Below are 7,568 nucleotides of genomic sequence, written 5' to 3' on the forward strand. Positions count from 1 at the left end.
AGTGAGCTATGATGACTATGATGTGGCTGTTTCTTTCATTTGTTTTGCCTTGGCTTTTGCATGATTGAGATTGCCTAATTATAAGAGTATTAGTTCTTCAATGGTAGCTACTATTGTTATGAATAATGATGATGCTTGCTTGATGTTATAGTTGGTTAATTTTGCTATTAGGATCTCTTTGAAATCTCATCCCCCAAATGTAACCTAACGTTTTAGGAGCTAAATCATCTAAAGGGAAGCTGACAATTCAAGGGTAAATGTGGTGGTGGAATCATGGGAAACAATTATATTTTGGTTATGTATAAGTATGCATGATTGGTGCTGTAATCTTAACTGAACCGTCAACTTAGAACTACATTTTGACTAATTTCTCAAATGTTTTAAATCACAAAATTTGGTAATAATATAGATCACGTCCTGAGCTTCAATTTGATAGGTAGGACATTAAAAATGGACAACTATGCGATTTATAATGATTTTTCAAAGTTAAGGTTCAAAATTGGAAAAGGATTTTTACCAAAAGGACAGTGGTGACTTCTACAAAAACCTGACACTTTCTTGAAAAAGCATTCAAAGAACTTTTCACAGAATTTTGAACCACTCCATTTCGATTTTTCTAAATTAAGTTATGAATTTTTGAAGTCGGGACAGAAAACGAGATTTTACCATATGAACAGTAAAAATCTGAAAACTAGCGTCCTAAATGTATTTTTGAGTCCAAAACCATCAAATATAGTCTAAAATGGTTTTAGTTAAACTCTAAGTTGATCCAATAATAAGGTGTAACAAAAAATAAATATAAGATCCCTATTACCTTAAGTTTTTAAGCAAAATAATTCCTTAGTAAAAAAAATCCAGATTGTTCATACAAAAAGTAACTCAAAAATTCACACTAATTCATCCATAAATGGAAAAACCACCTAAACTTATAATTTAACCACAAAATCAACCTCCAACAAGTATTTCTAAGTTGCTCGGTGTAGCATCCTAAATTTTGGCTCATAGATACAAGTAATAGCACAAGGAAAGGATGATTACTAAGTTTAATGCAACAAAAGTCCTAAAGATCCCTCGGAACGAAAAAGAGATTTTTGAAGGGCAAATATGTAAAATAATAGTGTTTGGGGACTAAAGAATGACGAACTGGAAACAACTAAGAGCCAAAGGTTATGCCAGAAACTTGTAAGAGATGGTTCCAAAGGTTAGGCCTAAGGAGGGACCAAATTGCAAAGAAAAGATTTCTAGGTCAAGTAGGGACCTAATTGTAAATAATAAAAGTTCTGGTCAGCCAATGCTCAAAGTTAGCAAAAAGGACCCAAATGACTTAGAAAAATTCTAGAAAAATGGGAATAGGATCCAAGAGCCGATTTAAGGCTAGAAATGACAGAAATGCCCTGAAGTCATTCCAGGACTTTAAGCAATTTGAGATAGTAACTTAAACTGAATTATTTAAGGTATGAGATGGCCTCAAAATAATCAAGAAAAACTGGGGAACAGTAGTTGAGGAATTTACATAGATTGTAAAATTAATTATATCCCCAAAGATTGACAAGGTTAGCTTTAATTAAATTTAAAGCCTATTTATACCCTATCGGGAGAAAGTCATAATAGCTGTCTATAGTTTGACTTTTGACCCGAGAAAAATTAGAGGAATTTCCCGTGATGAAAGGGAAAGAATGAAACCCAAAGACAGATCAACGGTGTTACAAGCCGATAGAAAGAATTCGGAGAAGGTAACGTCGATTAAGTATTATTTAATAATATTTCTAGGAAAAGGAGAAAGAAAACATCTAAAGACCATCATGACGGCACTGAGTCATCATGCTGAGTCACCAAATGCAATCTTGACACCTATAAGTCATCACACTGAGTTAGCAGAAGATATTTATGGATAGCATAAAAATCAGAACGCAGTACGGGAATATTTTAGACAGTCCTTTGTCTACTCGTTATAGTGAAATCTATACTGCGTGACTCAGTAAGGTTAAATAGCCTGTCAGTAGAGCTAATTATTTTTATCTATGCTCCTCTAAGATGGCACCATATATGTACTTAATTAAGATGAGAAAATGGTGCCAGAACGTGTCCCAGTGGTACAGGGTGAGTCAGGACTAAAAAAAGTACCCGGTACGGTACAGGATGGCAAAATAGGTAGAGGAATGCCTAAGGGCTATATTTTAGATGAATTTTATATTAATTTCCTCCCTATTTTAATGCCAAAATGATGAAAAAATATGGTAGAGATAAGTGTACGGTTATATTAATTTCCTCCCTATTTTAATTGGTGGTTCTTTCCCTTCTTTTGCTTCTTCTTCTCCTCCTTTTTACCTTCTCCATTTTGTTTTCCCCCTCTCTTTTTACTATCTTGGCCAAAAACTCACACAAAGGAGAAGGGAAGGGGTATTTATAATGCTGCCAAAAATTAGCTACATTGAAATGTAGTTTCAAATCCATCCTTTGCAATTACCATTTTATCCTTGATCTTTGCCCCTTAAAGTTGCATAAAATTGCATAGATGAGGTTTCATCTTCTTAACCCTCTATGTGTCTTTAACTTTATTGAAATATAATTTCAATTCCATTTATCAGATTGCATAACCATTTAGAATCCAAATATTATTTTATTCCTCCTTTCCATTACATGATCTCTTGAAAATTTCCCATAATAAGATTGCAATAGGTGGTGCCATTTAAGGAGAAAGAAGGAAAGGAAATGGCTTTTGGAATAAGCTTTTTAATTTAGTTAAGTCATACTATAAAACCATACCATATCGTAGAGCTGGTAATACGGGCCAAGCCCGCCAACCAACCAAAAATGGCGGGCTCGGGTTGGCAAAATGCCAACCCGCCAAGGTGCGAGCTACTCCAGCCCACACCGTTTTCAGCCCACTCCGCCGCGGGCTAGCCCGCCGACAACCCGCTTTTTTTTAAAAAAAAATTTTATTTTTATATAATTTCTAATATATTATACAACATAATTGGAGGATTTTAATCCCCAAATTTCATATTTAAATCTTCTCATCCATGTAATTGCATATGTAATACATACATAAAAGATCTACTTAATTAATTTGGATAAGAAAAATAGTCAAATTAATTATTTAGAAAAAAGTATGCGTTAGTTTTTCTAAAATATCTTCTTAAATTATAAATTAATCCTCACATTATTTTATTATAACTGATTACTCAAGTTTAAAACTCTAAGTCCAATTTTAACATTACAAACTAAGCTCAAACCTATACAAATAATAATTTTTTTTTTAAAAAAAAAGTTAGGCGGGCTCAGGCTGGCAAAACACCAGCCCGCCAAAGTGCGAGCTACTTCAGCCCGCACCGCTGTGGGCTAGCCCGTATCCGCACTGCCAGCCCGCATTCCCAGCTCTACCATATCGAGTAGTTTTTTGTATTATATCATCTCGATGACTAAGATATTTGTCCCATCAATCTCATCATAACCTTTTAATATCTCTCTTCATTAATGGTTTCATAATTGTGCACATGTGACAAGAAAGATTTCTCTAGATTTTGTCCTCCTTCTAGGAAATATCAAATTACTATAAAATAACATAATTTTGACCAAATTTTTTTTTGGTGCTTCTTTAGCCTAAATATTTATCTCTTTGCTCCATTAATTCTCTTTAATTGTAGAGAAATTCTCTAACTTTTTTAAGCCAAAACTTGACTTAAGAGCATTTCTTCTTGAATTTCCTGAAAACTGCCTCCTCTCACCATAAATAGGCTTTAAATTCTTTTAAAGCCAATATCATTGCATTTTGGGGATAACATAATTTTTATAATCTTGAATAATTCCTAAAATAATTAATCCCCATTTTTATCCAATTATTTGAGGCCTCCTTATATACTAAATACCACTTAATTAGCCAATATTTTGAAGTATTCTATAAATTTACTCTTGAGGTATTTTTCTCATTTTAAACCTTAAATGGGTCTCAAAATATTATTTTTACTACTACAAAATGACAAATATTTGACGATTATTTTGGGTCATATTTGACAGTTAAAAACAGTTAAGTATACTGGCGTCATATATTTTAACCTCAGATATTTGACGGTTATTAACGGTCAAATATTCTAACAATATTTGACGGTTTTATATGAAGAACCATCAATTATTATTCAAGCAATTGATGGTTTTTCAGAAAAACCATAAACTATTTCTCTAAGTATTTGATAGTTAACATCAAAACCATCAATTATTAGAGAACAAAAATTGACGATTTTAATTAGAAACCAGCAAGTATAAGTAATCAATACTTGACGATTCTCAAAACCATCAAGTATGGTGCAACAGTGACGGTTATTACATTATGGGAATTTTTTTTAATACTGGTTTCGCTGTGCCAGCAGCCCCTTTGCAATTTTGAAACCTCAAATAAAGGAGCATATTGAACAGAACCATGTAGGCCAGCATTCAAACCAATTCAGCCAAATGAATGTAACCAAAACAAAAAATATACATTATATATATCTTAATAAACCAAAACCAATTGTCATATTAAAAAAACTTGTGTTTAAGGGAAGTAAAAATTCTAGACAAGTATAAAAGGTGACGCAATTCCAAAATTTCCAATTGCCAAAGTTGTTCAATGCCAAAAACTAACCAACAGCACAAAATGAACCAAAACCAAAATTGAAACCGAAGTTGTACATGCAATGTCTTATACTTCCCTATCTATTTTGTGTCCACTAACGGAATAAAGCCATCGCCAAGTCTTCAATGATTTCTTCCATCTGAGCGGATGAATACACTGTGTAATAAGTGTCTGCAAAGTATAGTGTGCAACCACAAATTATGACATAAGTTAGATATAAATGTAAAGCTACAGTAAGTACAATTCTTAAATATATAAATTGAACTTTAACAAATGCATATTACCTACGTAGGGATTGTGTCAGCATTGTGCATAATTACCTCCTTCATGAATTTCAGCACGTAATATCCACAACCGAAGCTTTTTTGGGCTAACGTGGGCCTGTAAAGAATGGAAAAGGAAATAATATTAGCCAATCATATAAATAAACCATATTTAATAGAATAGTAAATAATGGTAATAAATACCTTTACTTTCTTCCTCGGGAAGGTATCGTCAAATTGGCTTTTTTTTACTAGGGGGCAAGGTAAGGTTTGATTTGTGCGGTATAGCCACAAAGCCCTGAAAGATAATAAAATTGAATATTAATGATTGTCAAAAATTACATTGAAGCAAGAAATTAAATTAAATTTAAATAATAGATATAAATGTTACTTATTGACTAATGAAACCATAAATGGTCGATTGGTTGGATCCCCAAGAAGAGAATCGAGATACCAAATCCTCAGCTTTGTGGGATTGACCACAATTAGCATCCAGTGTCCCCTAAGTATAAGAAAGACAATTAGAAGAATTACAAAATATTTTGAAAATGAAAGAATTTAGAAAAGTTCAGTATACTACGTACCCTTAACAATAAGGTGCTTAAAACAAAGTCTCAGGCTTTGCTGCCCTATAAATGAAGATATCCACTAAGTCTCTGGATAATCTTTCTTCTTCATATCAGGTCCGTGGCCAGCAAAAGTATAGGGGCTGATAATCTTGAACTTGTCATTAAGGCCACTAGGGACTATAAGGTTCTTGAAAAGATACCTAAATCAACAAACAAGGATATTAATACAATAAATGCTCAAGTACTTAAGTATTTAGTTAAGGTTTTAACAAAGACTTGATATAAAAGTTACAAGCATTTGTGCTGGCCATTCTATGCATTAGAATTTCTTTCAATACTTTATTTGTGACGTACTCTGATGAGGGTCGACCGAAGACCTCTAGCTCAAACTCTAAGGGAATCATGAAATCCTCACCATGTTCTAATCTGGCCCCAACTGCATATTCCTCAAGACACATTCAGAATCTTGATGATATCGCTTGAACGGAGTCAGAGGGTTGCTTCTATGGCAATGATAATGAGTGATCGCCCAATAGGCTCTTCTTCCTCTTAGACTGACAAACAGATTGTTAGTAATTAAAACAGAGTTTATTTTAAATCAACTAAATGTGTAGACCTATACATATATACCTTTGAAGGATGTCCTAACGTAAGAAGACGGCCAGGCCAAGCGATAAAGCTACCTATTGCTTGAGCCACTGTCTCTACGTCTGGGGTGGGCATCGGGAGGGCATAATTTGCATCAATAGCAGTGTTCAACTGCACCCTTACATGATCAGCAGGGAGAGGCACATTATGAATCATACTCTCTGCCGGTGAATTAAACATGCGGCCTGTTACAACAGTGTGATATTTAGAGCTATCCACTATACATTGAACGTCCTCTTTAACCTGATTTAACATAGGAGACAAGTTAGCTAGATATATAAATAATTGAATGTAATTGTATAAACACAAGTATTATATCTCAGGTAGCAAGGGGAATGTGCAGCTGTCTTTGCCACTTGGGCTGAGATTCGGAGCTGGCTGTGATGCTTGATTCTTGATCAACTGCTCGATTAGGAGCGCTTGTGCTTTAACTTGCTCCTTTAACCAGCATGTTTCTTCCTTCAGCTCCATGAGCTCAGTAGAGGAAGGCGTGCATGATGAAGAGGGCTTTTGTCGGTACCTAAAGTAATCCCTCTTGGTGACTCCATAATCGACTCCTCTAAAAAGACCAGGATGGTCAGGAGTCCCCAATGCCCTCCTCAATATATCTTGGTCATCTGTAGAATATGCCCCCTGTGAAACTTCCCGGGACAAACTCTCATGTGCAACAAACATTGACATAGTTATTCATACTTAAAGATATTTGACAATAACGTGAGGATTATTTAATTTGGAATAATATTTACCATCTTGTCCATGACCTCCTTAATGTGAGGATTATCAATTTGGCCATCTTTATTTTGCCTGGCCAATGCCCACAACATCTAACAGGATACAGTGACATCTGATCCCTTCTTCTGAGTCACCCCTTGCTCGAGGCCCGTATAACCCAAGTGCCCCTTTTGGTAGGAATATTCATTCTTCTTTGACCTTTCCTTATTTTCAGCACTTAATTCTTGCAAAAACAGAGTAGATTCACAATTAAATAGGATATAGATTAAACAAAATGGACTATTTAATATCAAAAGGAGTAAGGATTATTATGCGAAATTGACTATGACGACATGACATCACAACAGCCCAATCCTCTGGTTTGACCAAGTCCCGTATCAAGCTAGGAACCTCAGACTCGTCGACTGTGGAAGGAACCTTCAAGTACTTGTGTGTCACAAAGTATCAAAAAGAGCACAGTGCCCTCCTAGCCTTCCCCTCCACAAACTTCTTCTTGCTTTCATCTATATCCAATACAGACTGTAAAACATATAAAACAACACATTAGTGTCATGCAGCTTGTAAGAAAATGAAATTTGAGTTGTTATAATACATTACCGATACATCTGTCTAAATAGCGTTTTGCACTGAATGATCAACCCTCCTCCAGTGCTGTATTGTAATGGGCACGGTGGTTTGTGCCACTGTCCTAATATAGCTGATAAATTTATTTGACCATACAGCTTGCCCTTTCTTATTCCACTG

Source organism: Neltuma alba, unplaced genomic scaffold (genome assembly GCF_004799145.2).
Source record: "Neltuma alba isolate B1F8T4 unplaced genomic scaffold, ASM479914v2 tig00010519_pilon, whole genome shotgun sequence".
NCBI classification, from domain to species: domain Eukaryota; kingdom Viridiplantae; phylum Streptophyta; class Magnoliopsida; order Fabales; family Fabaceae; genus Neltuma; species Neltuma alba.